The following is a 14,049-nucleotide window of genomic DNA, read 5'->3' as shown; positions in this document are numbered from 1 at the left end:
ATGTTTCAAAAAGGGGAACATTATGTCCACTCTGTAAATTATATTTACACAATTACTACAGAAAGAAGAGACTCTCATTCACTCACTAACTACGTGTTCGTAGACTACCACAAATTTCACAGGAGAAATGAAATTCATTATGCAAAACACGACGAAATTTAGTTATCCCAGTGTACTTATTCTCGGTTGCTTAATCACTGAATGTGAATAATAAGATAATGTGAATGTGAATCAACTATAAACATTAACTAAGGTGTCAGATAAGTGTGTCTACGTCCACCAGCACTTTCTGTTGCCAGTAATAATGCGGCTATAAAATATTACCATAAAACAGTGAACAACATTTTTACTAGCAACGATATAAGTTTGTCAGCTATACTGTTTACTAACGAGCAGGTCGTAATAGACAGCAATCAAAATAATATACAGACTGTGGTACATAAATTGAACCGGGTTGCACATATTCACAGCATGATAATTTCCACGAGTAAAATTAAAACCAATGACATTTAGAGAATTAGAAGAAGTAACATCAAGAACTATAGAAAATGAACAAATACTCGAACAAATAAGAGAATATAAATGTCAGGTGGATCTCATTAAGCATACGAAATCAGACGATGTTGAAGTGAAGCTTCGAAGATTTAACATTAAAACATGGCATACGAAAGGAATTCCTAGTCAACTTACACAGAGTGATAGCTTTTCCGTCAATGCTGTGCGGGTGTGAGGGATGGACTGGAACGTCGGACCAAATAAGACAAATTGTGTCGTCTGTAGCCTTTCTCCGCTATGTAGCGAGATAATTGCTCCTATGACATAAGAATAATATTGACATTAGAGAAGAATTAAATGTGGACTCAGTTAAAGTGGACGTATCATGTTCAAAATATTGAAGGCAAAAAAATTACAAAAATTTCTTTTCAATGTAATCCCACAAGAAAACGAAATATTGGCCACAATTCAAAACAAGACGGACTGAACAACTTTAAGGCTTAACACGCCAACGGGTATAATCTTGACGCCGATAATGACGACCTCAATACATTTTATCCTGTCGTTGCTATAAACTGAAAAAAAGATTTGTCCTATGTCTACAACAGTTTCTGGTTCTCATATCATTTTCTTTACTAGCAGCTCGTATCTTTCAGATGAGACAGTCAGTTGTCTTGAACTGAATTTCTTTAGGCATTTCGACGAAGCAACAATACAGCTACAGTGTAGCGAGGTATCAGGACATTCGACCGGGTATCCCAGTAGCCTCGGAGCGTGACAACTGTGGAATGTAAGACGCCTTACGAAAGACGCACGGCTTGCTTACGCTGCGCCACTATTGCGAATGCAGCAGACGAAACAGAGGTGTGTGTTTGTGTGTGTGTGCGCCTTGCAACGCCGTGCGCCAGGGACGACTACAATGCAGCGCTTACACAATGGGAAGCAGTTCCGTTGCAGCAGCCATTCTTCCAGAAATAGGCAATAGCCAACATGCAGCTCTAATGGAAACGAGCCAGAAGCTTAATGCTGTCACCAGACGGACGCGTTGTATGCCACACAGAGACGAACATACGTTTTTAGCGCCCGGCTACTGGTTCTGTGCAGTCTTTTGAAAGCAAGATAAATCAGGTTACTGTGACCGTGACGTAACCATGATTTTGTTGTTTCTTGTCCCAATAATTTTTTGGAAATCACAAACATGTAGTCTAAAGCCAAAAGAAAAATGTAACTAATTACTTCCCACTACTGAAAAGCGGGGTGCACTTATTACGAAATACCTTGAATATTATCTTAATTTATTTATCGAAGGACTCTTTCACATAGGCCTTAATAATCTCTTCTGACAAGCATAAAGAATTGTACAATGTGAAAGATATAGTATGGTTGGGCTGCACCCATGGTCTAGGGAGATAGTCTTTGATTAGTAACCAAAAGTCCTCAGTTCCGGGTTCAAAACGTGCCACCTCGTAAATTTTGATTAATAATCAGAATTGGCGGCCGAAGACTTCCGGCATAAGAAGTCACCCTCTTTCTGCCATTGGCCTGGTTAAAGAGGGCGGAGAGCGGACAGAGGTTCAGGGCACTCTCTTGTCCTAGGGGCGGGAAACTGCCCCTAAAGGCGGAAGAATCAGGAACGATCAACTGCATCAGGATGCAGAAGGCAATGGAAACCGCTACATTAAAGACACGTAATGTGTATCCACAGAACATGTGGTCTATAATTGATGAAGTTTCATGATGATCTCTCCATTGGCAAAAGATACCGGAATAGACCCCCGTTCGGATCTCTGGGAGGGGACTGGCAAGGGGGAGGTGACCTTGAGAAATAGATTCAATAATCAACGAAAGGATAACGTTCTACGAGTCGGGGCGTGGAATGTCAGAAGCTTGAACGTGTTAGGGAAACTAGAAAATATGGAAAGGGAAATTCAAAGGCTCACTCTAAATATAGCAGAGGTCAGTGAAGTGAAGTGGAAAGAAGACAAGGATTTCTGACCAGATGCTTATAGGGTAACTTCAACAGCAGTAGAAAATGGTATAACGGGAGTAGGATTTGCTATGAACAGGAAGATAGGGCAAGGAGTGTGTTCCTATGAACGGTTCAGTGACAGGGTTGTTCTTATGAGAATCGACGTCAAGCCAACGCAGACAACGATAATTCAGGTGCACAAGCCGTCGTCGCAAGCTGAAGATAAAGAGACAGGGAAAGTATATGAAGATACTGAAAGGATAATACAGTACGTAAAGCGAGTTGAAAATCTAATAATCACGGAGGACTGGAATGCAGCTGTAGGGGAAGGAATAGAAGAAAAGGTTACAGGAGAATATGGGCTTTGGACAAGGAATGAGAGAGGAGAAAGAGTAATTGAATTCTGTAATAAATTTCAACTAGTAACGTCGAATACTCTGTTCAAGACTCACAAGAGGAGGAGGTATACTTGGAAAAGGCCAAGTGATATTGGAAGATTTCAGTTAGATTACATCATGGTCAGACAGAGATTTCGATATCAGGTACTGAATTGTAAGGCGTACCCAGGAGTAGATATCGACTCAGATCACAATGTAATAGTGATGAAGAGTAGGCTGAAGCTTAAGAAATTGGTCAGGAAGAATTAATACGCAAAGAAGTGGCATACAGAAGTACTAAGGAATGAGGAGATACGCTTGAGGTTCTCTAAGGCTATAGCTACAGCAGTAAGGAATAGCTCAGTAGGCAGTACACTTGAAGAGGAATGGGCATCTCTAAAAAGGTAAATCACAGAAGTTGGAAAGAAGAACATAAGTACAAAGAAGGTAACTGCTAAGAAACCATGGGTAAAAGAAGAAACACTTCAGCTGATCGATGAAAGAGGAAGTACAAAAATGTTCCGGGATATACGGGAATATTGAAATACACTCCTGGAAATGGAAAAAAGAACACATTGACACCGGTGTGTCAGACCCACCATACTTGCTCCGGACACTGCGAGAGGGCTGTACAAGCAATGATCACACGCACGGCACAGCGGACACACCAGGAACCGCGGTGTTGGCCGTCGAATGGCGCTAGCTGCGCAGCATTTGTGCACCGCCGCCGTCAGTGTCAGCCAGTTTGCCGTGGCATACGAAGCTCCATCGCAGTCTTTAACACTGGTAGCATGCCGCGACAGCGTGGACGTGAACCGTATGTGCAGTTGACGGACTTTGAGCGAGGGCGTATAGTGGGCATGAGGGAGGCCGGGTGGACGTACCGCCGAATTGCTCAACACGTGGGGCGTGAGGTCTCCACAGTACATCGATGTTGTCGCCAGTGGTCGGCGGAAGGTGCACGTGCCCGTCGACCTGGGACCGGACCGCATCGACGCACGGATGCACGCCAAGACCGTAGGATCCTACGCAGTGCCGTAGGGGACCGCAACGCCACTTCCCAGCAAATTAGGGACACTGTTGCTCCTGGGGTATCGGCGAGGACCATTCGCAACCGTCTCCATGAAGCTGGGCTACGGTCCCGCACACCGTTAGGCCGTCTTCCGCTCACGCCCCAACATCGTGCAGCCCGCCTCCAGTGGTGTCGCGACAGGCGTGAATGGAGGGACGAATGGAGACGTGTCGTCTTCAGCGATGAGAGTCGCTTCTGCCTTGGTGCCAATGATGGTCGTATGCGTGTTTGGCGCCGTGCAGGTGAGCGCCACAATCAGGACTGCATACGACCGAGGCACACAGGGCCAACACCCGGCATCATGGTGTGGGGAGCGATCTCCTACACTGGCCGTACACCACTGGTGATCGTCGAGGGGACACTGAATAGTGCACGGTACATCCAAACCGTCATCGAAGCCATCGTTCTACCATTCCTAGACCGGCAAGGGAACTTGCTGTTCCAACAGGACAATGCACGTCCGCATGTATCCCGTGCCACCCAACGTGCTCTAGAAGGTGTAAGTCAACTACCCTGGCCAGCAAGATCTCCGGATCTGTCCCACATTGAGCATGTTTGGGACTGGATGAAGCGTCGTCTCACGCGGTCTGCACGTCCAGCACGAACGCTGGTCCAACTGAGGCGCCAGGTGGAAATGGCATGGCAAGCCGTTCCACAGGACTACATCCAGCATCTCTACGATCGTCTCCATGGGAGAATAGCAGCCTGCATTGCTGCGAAAGGTGGATATACACTGTACTAGTGCCGACATTGTGCATGCTCTGTTGCCTGTGGCTATGTACCTGTGGTTCTGTCAGTGTGATCATGTGATGTATCTGACCCCAGGAATGTGTCAATAAAGTTTCCCATTCCTGGGACAATGAATTCACGGTGTTCTTATTTCAATTTCCAGGAGTGTACAAGTCGCTGAGGAATGAAATAAATAGCAAGTGCAGGGAAGCAAAGATGAAATGGCTACATGAAATATGTGAAGAAATCGAAAAAGAAAAGACTGACGGAAGGACAGACTCAGCATGCAGGAAAGTCAAAACAGCCTTCGGTGACATTAATAGCAGGGGTGGTAACATTAAGAGTGCAACGGAGATTCTGCTGTTAAATGCAGTGGAGAGAATAGATAGATAGAAGGAGTACAATGATGGCCTCTATGATTGGGAAGATACAGTATTTCTGATTTGATAGGAGAAGAAACAGGAATCGACTTGGAAGATATAGGGGATCCAGTATTAGAATCAGAATTTAAAAGAGCTTTGGAGTGTTTAAGCTCAAATAATTCAGAAGGGATAAATAACACTCCATCAGAATTTCTAATATTATTGGGGAAGAGGAAACGAACAGACTATTCACTTTGGTGTGCAGAATGTGTAAGTCTGGCAACATAACATCTGACTTTCGGAAAAATATCATTCACACAATTCCGTAGACTGCAAGAACTGACAAGCGCGCGAATTATCGCTCATTTAGCTAAACAGCTCATGCATCCAAATTGCTGACAAGAATAACACACAGAAGAATGGAACCTAAAACTGAGCATATGCTAAATGACGATCAGTTTGGCTTTAGAAAAGGTAAAGGCACCAGAGAGGCATTTCTGACACTGCGGTTGATAATGGAAGCAATACTAAAGAAAAAGCAAGACACGTTCATAGGATCTGTCGACCTGGAAAAAGCGTTCGACAATGTAAAATGGTAAAAAATGTTCGAAATTCTGAGAAAAATAGGGGTAAGCTGTAGGGAGAGACAGGTAATATACAATATGTGCACGATCCAGGACGGAAAAATAAGTGTGGACGACCAAGAATGAAGAGCTCGGATTAAAATGGGTGTAAAACAAGGATGTGGGCTTTTACCCCTATTGTTCAATCTGCGCATTAAAGAAGCAATGATGGAAATAAAAGAAAGGTTCAGGAGTGGAATTAAAATTCAAGGTGAAAGGATATCAATGATACCGATTCGGTGACGGCATTGCTGTCCTGAGTGAAAGTGAAGACGAGTTACAGAATCTGCTGAAGGGAATGAACAACCTAATGAGTACAGAATATGGATTGAGAGTAAATCAACGGAAGACGAAAGTAATGATACGTAGCAGAAATGAGAACAACTAGATGGTCATGGCCGGCCACTGTGGCCGAGCGATTCTAGGCGCTTCAGTCAGGAACCGCGCTGCTGCTACGGCCGTAGGTTCGAATCCTGCATCGTGCATGGATGTATGTGATGTCTTTAGGTTAGTTAGGTTTAGGTAGTTCTAAGTCTAGGGGACTGATGGCCTCAGATGTTAAGTCCCATAGTGCTTAGAGCCATTTGAACCATTTGATGGTCACGAAGTGGATAAAGTTAAGGAATTCTGCTACCTAGGTAGCAAAATAACCAATGACGGACGGAGCAAGAAGGACATTATAAGCAGACTAGCACTGGCAAAGAAGGCATTCCTGGCCAAGAGAAGTCTACTAGTATCACACATAGGCCGTAATTTGAGGAAGAAATTCCTGAGAATATACGTTTGCAGCAAAGCATTGTATGGTTGTGAAACCTGGATTGTGGGAAAACCAGAACAGAAGAGAATCGATGCATTTGGGACGAATGCTTCAGACGAATATTGAAAATAAGGTGGCCTGATAAAGAAAAGAATGAGGAGATTCTGCGCAGAATCGGAGACGAAAGGAGTGTGTCGAAAACATTGACAAGGAGAAGGGTCAGGATGACAGGATATCTGTTAAGCGGGAAATGACTTCCATGTTACTAGAGGGAGCTGTAGAAGGCAAAAACTGTAGAGGAAGGGAGATATTGGAATACATCCAGGAAATAATTGAGGACGTAGCTTCCAAGTGCTACTCTGAGATGATGAGGTTGGCACAGTAGAGGAATTCGTGGCGGGCCGCATCAAACCAGTCAGAAGCCAGATGACACAAAAAACGTTTACGCTATCAATAATAGGTTAACTTAATGTAATGGTACGAATGTTAAAACAAACTTGCTTCTTATGGTGCTAATTAATTTTATTTGGAAATGAATGCAATATAAAACACAATACAAGATTTACATTTGCAGGATTTCTGCAGCATCAATGCAACCGAGGGCGACTCCAGTGCGTGTATATGAGCACCGACATGCACGTAAGGGGTCAGTGCGGTGTTCTAACGGAAACTTTTTGATCGCCCCTTATAGAATATTAAAAATAACAGTGCGTGATATTTTTATATGAGCCACAAGTTGTATGCGGTGTCTCCTTTGTAGGCAGCGTAGAACATATGTGTTTAACCTACTGTGGACGACACAATAGAATTGGACCACCAGTCTGTATTGGAATTTGGTGAAGATAATCGGATGTTGAATATATCTCTGTCCCTCCGAACTTGGTCCGAAGTGTTTTAGAAAAATACCGAAGGATCAAAATCAATCTACTCGCAATACCCCCTCCACGAAATAAATCGTTTACGAACACTAAATTTCTGTTTCTGTTTGTGACCTTCCTAAAATTTCTCTACCGCTATTTCCGTTCTCGATTGATGCGAGTATGGTGCAGTTTTCAGAATAACGTTGTGGGTAAATTTATATAGCTAGGACGACAGAAAATGACTAACCACTGTCAGCTAAATCAGTGGTTTCCAAACTTCGCGAGACCACTACCCGTGAGCGCAGTCAGATGTAGGCTAATATCCCCCCCACCGACCGCCCCTCCTTACGATACCCCGGTATCATCAACAACAGAGGCTAGCTAAAGTAACTAAATTTTTAACAAAGAGAAAAAGAATTTTCTTCGAGCAATGTCATTTTAAAAATGACATTTAGATTGTGTAGGTATTTTATTAAACCATGAACTAATGAGTCAGTGCGTCACTGGTGCTGTTTAACTGTAACAGCCTTTCTTTATATAATGATGAAACAATTTTCTGTGCATCGCGATTGCACTGTCTATATTTTGTCTCTACACTTCGAGCTTCTTTCGTATTCTGTTTTCCATTTTCATCATTGTAATCCTAATTCAATTTCTTGTATGGGAATGCAGGTTGGACTGGCACATCTGTGTAGTACCGACCACCACATGGAGCTCCAACAGGTCTCTTTTCGCTAGAAGACTGACCGATCGATAAATTTTAATTTCATTGAGCCGAACGAATATCTGTTCGTGTACCTAAATTTGCCTGTGTCAGGCTTTGCAGAAATGACGTTTCATGCGGTTTTAGAAGAATAACAGAATAGTACTAGAAGTGCATGCTGTTATGTACACACCGTAGTTTTCGTTCGCATGAATTATCGCGTGCTTTGAGACACAAGTAACCGTATCACCCAAATACCCAGTGGTGATGTCAAATGTAAAGCTTTTTCTGTGTAAACAATAATTTCACCTGAAGAAGTCATACTGATTAGATTTGTCTCTTGCTACACGATGTGTGTTGAGCGAGGGAAGAACATCGCCTTTAAATAATGTCTATTCCATAGAATACGATTCACTTTTCCTCTTCCCCCAGACATATTCCAACTAATTCCTATCTTCCCAGTGAGGCGCTGATAGAAAGAGGATCCTGCTTAGAAACTGTGTGACAAACGTGTAGTGAAATCTGTTCCCCATGTCATCATGTCGAAGTCTGCATATTAATTTTCGTTGTGCATTCAATTAACTAGGGTCAATAAGACAAATTTTCTTAGAGACTTCGCATGACATTGCACGCAGAGGAGCACGGATACGAGAATGGTGTTTCTCCAATTTAGAAGGATTCTAGAGCTCTTCAGAAGTCCATGATATATGACGAAAGTGATATCTAAAATATGAATATGAATTAGGAGCAAGAATAGCAATTCACAAATGTTCGTGCGAACTATTACTACTCACACTAGGCAGTGATCATCTGTAATTTTTCCTGGCTTTTGTAAACATGTTTCTAACATTGTCAACTCACTGAACGGAACTGAATGGTCTGCAAGCAGCTTCATAAATACAGGCGTTGTGTGCCAGGTGATTTATATTCAGCGTGTGGCAATTCTGATAAATTTCGAGAACATATAGAGACTGACTGAGAAACCTGAATAGCAAGATGTGTCTGGGAACGTCTTCCAATGATGATGCAGAATGTCACTCGGCGGCCTCTTCGCCAGGTGCTGTTAGCGTAGCACCATGCTTTGAGTCTGATGGCTTTCAGGACGTTACAGACGTGAAACTCGTCCATACACGTTGCAACACCGTAGGGCCACTGGTTACAGCGACTGCAGAGAAATCGGAGATGGGTTAAGGCAGTGTTACTTAACGTGGGTGGCCGGATGTCACTCCCCCCGCGACGGAATCCGTACATCCCACCTGTCAACGTCTAGAGCACAGCACATGTTCAAGTGTGAAGACATTTCATAAATATTTGCGTTGTGTAACTGATGGCGGAAAACGGGTACCAGCTCGGTATTTACCTAATTGAATGTGAGAAACACCCTAAAAACCACGTCCAAGCTGATCGGTTCACGAACTATCGTCATTAACCCGAGAGGCATAACACTCTAAGGAAGTGACTGTATCTTTGCTTATAGTTTTTGCCTATCTAAGATCCAGTGTCCCTTTCACTCGCCAGTCAGTTGTTTCCTGAAAAAGGCCTAATAAGCCGAAAACTAGTTTGAAAGAAACAAAATCATCTGAACAAGCTAGGTTTAAGTAGTTCTAGGTTCTAGGTGACTGATGACCTCAGATGTTAAGTCCCATAGTGCTCAGAGCCATTTGAACCATCTGAACAAAAACAGTGCACTTGTTATTCAGCCTTAAAAAAAGAGAGAAATTTGCTTGCTGCTACAGTAGAACAGTAAATTGCGTAACATGAACGTGTACTATAAGTCTCTAAATTAATGACCGTGTCGGCGTTCGTGGCACACTGATTTTTACAGCGAGGTATGGCGCTTACCTGTGACTGGCGTGTCGCTGCACTGTACGCAGGTGCGTGGTGCGTGTGTCAAGGAGCAGCGGAGCGGCTCATTCGCCGATGCGGTACGCGGGGCGGCGGCGGGGCGGCTGTTTGCCAGCTGCCAGCCGCCTTTGAGGCGGGATTACAGGTGGCGCTGCTGACGGCGCCGCTGACGCTGCAGACCGGCTCGCCTGCTGAGCCGAGCCTGGCCGCTGACGTCGCGGGCCGCGCAATCAGCTTAGCGCGCCGCGCCGCGCCGCGCCGCCCTCTTGTCGCACGCCTCCTCTTTACGCACGGAGTCGGCCGCACTGGGAGGGGAGTGGTCTCAACGCTTAACTCCGTGGGCAACTAATCTCAAAAATTAAAAGAACTTGTCAGCAACCGAGGATCGGTTCTAATGTGACACTCGTTTCCTACGCGTAACTATTACACGTGGTATGTCGTTGTCGTCCTCTGGACTTGCTCAGCAGGCCATACGAGGAACCTACAAGGAGAACGAAGATAAGAGTTTCTGCGTCTACATCCACATACGTACTCCACAACCTAGCGCATGGTGCTTGGCGGAGGGTATCTTGCACCACCACTAGGCATTTACTGTCCTGTTTCAATCGCAAACAGAGCGAGTGAAAACTTCTATCAATATGCCTCCGTCTCCTTCTTCTTCTTCTTGCGGATCATCTATACTGGCGCCGAATCCTCGCCACCCGTCGCCATCGTCTTCTGTCTTTGCTTTTCTCAAGGTTCACATTCCTTGCTCCCTTTGTCTCCTCCACATCGCCTTGCCAGTTGCGCCGTGGGCGACCACTTTTCTTCCGCTGTGGTGGTATCCATAGCAGCGTCCTATGTGCCGTCCCGTCTCCACCCTATTCACATGGCCAAACCCCGTTAGCTGGTTCTGTTGGACGTCGTCACAGATATCCCTATCCATTTTCATCCTTTGTTAGACCACGTCATTTCTTATCCTATACATCCTAGTTCAGCTTGAGCTTCAGTCTATTGATAAGCTCTTGTCTGTAATCTTATACATTCCCTACTTCGTTGTTTTTCTTATCTTTTTGTTCTACGGAACAGAGTTTATAGCCCTTGTTATAGCTCATCCTTAATTAATCCTACTTGTGGTTTCATCACTGCTTGTCCCCTCTTTAGTAAATAATACCCCAAGATATTTTGGCTTTTACACAACTACTAGTACTTCTCCAAATTACTAACAAACTGCCGCGCGAGATTAACCTAGCGGTCTAAGGCGCTGCAGTCATAGACTGTGCGGCTGGTCCCGGCGGAGGGCATGGGTGTGTGTGTGTGTCTGTCCTTAGGATAATTTGGGTTAAGTAGTGTGTAAGCTTAGGGACTGATGACCTTAGCAGTTAAGTCCCATAAGATTTTACACACATTTGAGCATTTACTAACAAACTGTATTCCTCTTTATCTTTCTTGTCACATGGCTTAGATTATCTTCATTTTTGGCTCGTACTATCTCGTCATCCTCAAAATAAAAGCTAAATATCTTGCTGTCTTCTACTGCCACTCCAATTACCTGGCATTTTCTAATCCAAATCTGCAGGATTGGTACTAGATACAGCTTAAAAAAGATCGGCGACAGCCCACACCCCTGCCGCAGACTTTTATTCACCTCGAATTCTTCTGCCCAACTGTTCCCAATCCTCACGCTCTCTGTGTTTTCATACAATACATGTGGCTCCGTACGAGTCCTAATTTCTCTTATCTTCATGGTTTTTACACGAAATATACGTTGGCTGCAGTAGAATCGTTCTGCAGTCAGCTTCAAATGTCGGTTCTCTAAATTTTCTCAGTAGTCTTGCTCGAAGAGAACGTTGCCTCTCCTCCAGGGATGTACAGGGTGATTATAAATAAACTTTCAAACCGCTATAGAAATAACACCACTGGTCATAATGATGTCAAAGTGCAACGGAATACTATCGGAGAAGGGGGAAAACGTATGGCAGAAGAAAAATAAATAGTTACAAAATGTAGTAATGGATGGCGCTGTAAGCATCATAATTTAGTAGTGGTCGACTGCAAATGACACATAAATCATACAACAATGCCTAAGGTGTACGTTTGACGTTAAACAAACTGTACTACTCCGTGTGCAAGGGTGTACAGGCGTGATATTGTTAGTTACGTAAGCCTATCCACCACGGCATGGTCATATCACATCGGATGGGAAAAATCGAGTTTTAATGGTCCTGAGGCCAAAACCGCATAAAAAGCATCAATCACAACGGTTTTTAATTGTCCTGAGGCCAAAAAGCGCCTAAAAAGCATCAGTCAAAATCAAATCGGATTACTGATTTCCTTGTGACCGCCGCAAAACATGTTCTATATGCTGTTCACCGTTTTCTGCAACAGGTTGAAATCGAGCATGATCCACAACTAATCGAAGTGTTTTCGGGGCCACGTTCAGAATGTATTGCGCAATGCGTGCCTTCAATGCAGCCAAGTTTGCAATCGGAACACTGAGCACATCATCTTTCAGATAGCCCCACAGCCAGAAGTAACACGGATTAAGATCAGGTGATCAGGACGGCCAGGTTGTAGCGAAATGGCGGCTGATAATTATAGCATTTCCGAAATGACGGTTCAGTAGTTGCTTAACTGGATTTGTAATGTACGGAGGTAAGCCATCTTGCATAAAAATGATCCCATCCACACATCCACGCTGTTGGGGAGTTGGAATGCGTAGCGCTTGCCAGCTACGGTGCAGGTAACAGGACAGGAAGCACCTGCCTCTTAGGAAAAATATGGCCCTGTAATAAATGATGCCGTAAACCCGCACCACAGTCACCTTTTGAGGTTGAAGTGGTACTGATTGAATTGCCTGTGGATTTTCCGTTGCCAATATTCGAAAACTGTCTGTTGCCATATCCTTTCAGATGGAAGTCCCGACAGTCACAGAGGGCGGGCCTATTAGTTATAGGGAGCTCCAACGTTAGGCGGGTTATGGAGCCCCTCAGGAAAATAGCGGGTAGGTCGGGGAAGAATGCCAGTGTGCACTCGGTGTGCTTGCCGGGGGGTCTCGTCCGTAATGTGGAGGAGGCCCTTCCGGCAGCTATTGAACGCACTGGGTGTGACCGGCTGCAGATAGTAGCACATGTCGGAACGAATGACGCCTGCCGCTTGGGTTCTGAGGCCATCCTTGGTTCCTTCCGGCGGCTGGCTGATTTGGTGAAGACAACCAGCATCGCACGCGGAGTGCAAGCTGAGCTTAATATCTGCAGCATAGTGCCCAGAGTCGATCGCGGTCCTCTGGTTTGGAGCCGTGTGGAGGGTCTAAACCAGAGGCTCAGACGACTCTGCGACTATAATGGTTGCAAATTCATCGACCTCCGTTATTGGGTGGAGAACTGTAGGGCCCCCCTAGACAGGTCAGGCGTGCACTACACACCGGAAGCAGCTACTAGGGTAGCAGAGTACGTGTGGCGTGCACACGGGGGTTTTTTAGGTTAGAGGGACCCCCCCCCCCCTTGGGCGAAACGATAAAATACCTGACGGCTTACCAGAGAGAACATTATCATCGTTGATAAAGAACGTCCGTCCTCAGAGACCAAAAACAGGAAAAGTTAACGTAATATTGGTAAACTGCAGGAGTATCCAGGGCAAGGTTCCTGAATTAGTATCTCTTATTGAAGGAAATAGTGCGCATATAGTATTAGGAACGGAAAGTTGGTTAAAACCGGAAGTGAACAGTAACGAAATCCTAGACACAGAATGGAATATATACCGCAAGGATAGGATAAACGCCAATGGTGGAGGAGTATTTATAGCAGTAAAGAATTCAATAATATCCAGTGAAGTTATTAGCGAATGCGAATGTGAAATAATCTGGGTTAAGTTAAGTATCAAAGGTGGGTCAGATATGATAGTCGGATGCTTCTATAGACCACCTGCATCAGCAACCGTAGTAGTTGAGCGCCTCAGAGAGAACCTGCAGAACGTCGTGAAGAAGTTTCGTGATCATACTATTGTAATAGGGGGAGACTTCAATCTACCAGGTATAGAATGGGATAGTCACACAATCAGAACTGGAGCCAGGGACAGAGACTCTTGTGACATTATCCTGACTGCCTTGTCCGAGAATTACTTCGAGCAGATAGTTAGAGAACCAACTCGTGAAGCTAACGTTTTAGACCTCATAGCAACAAATAGACCGGAACTTTTCGACTCCGTGAATGTAGAAGAGGGTATCAGTGATCATAAGTCAGTGGTTGCATCAATGACTACAAGTGCAATAAGAAATGC

The 14,049-nt window shown here is 44.6% G+C and overlaps 1 protein-coding gene across 1 annotated transcript in view; it reads right to left on the bottom strand.

Annotated features, from left to right (window-relative positions):
- The window catches only part of LOC126260193 (uncharacterized), a 71,182-nt gene extending 61,306 nt beyond the window's left edge, over positions 1-9,876 (bottom strand). Inside the window, exon 1 of the mRNA XM_049957471.1 lies at positions 9,790-9,876. The gene's annotated coding sequence lies outside the window, so the exon portion shown is untranslated. The remainder of the gene's footprint in view (positions 1-9,789) is intronic.
- Between the last annotated feature and the right edge of the window lie 4,173 nt (positions 9,877-14,049).

Source organism: Schistocerca nitens, chromosome 5 (genome assembly GCF_023898315.1).
Source record: "Schistocerca nitens isolate TAMUIC-IGC-003100 chromosome 5, iqSchNite1.1, whole genome shotgun sequence".
In the NCBI taxonomy this organism is placed as follows: Eukaryota; Metazoa; Arthropoda; class Insecta; order Orthoptera; family Acrididae; genus Schistocerca; species Schistocerca nitens.
Note: the sequence above shows the minus strand (reverse complement) of the source record. Positions and strands in the feature narration are given on the sequence as shown.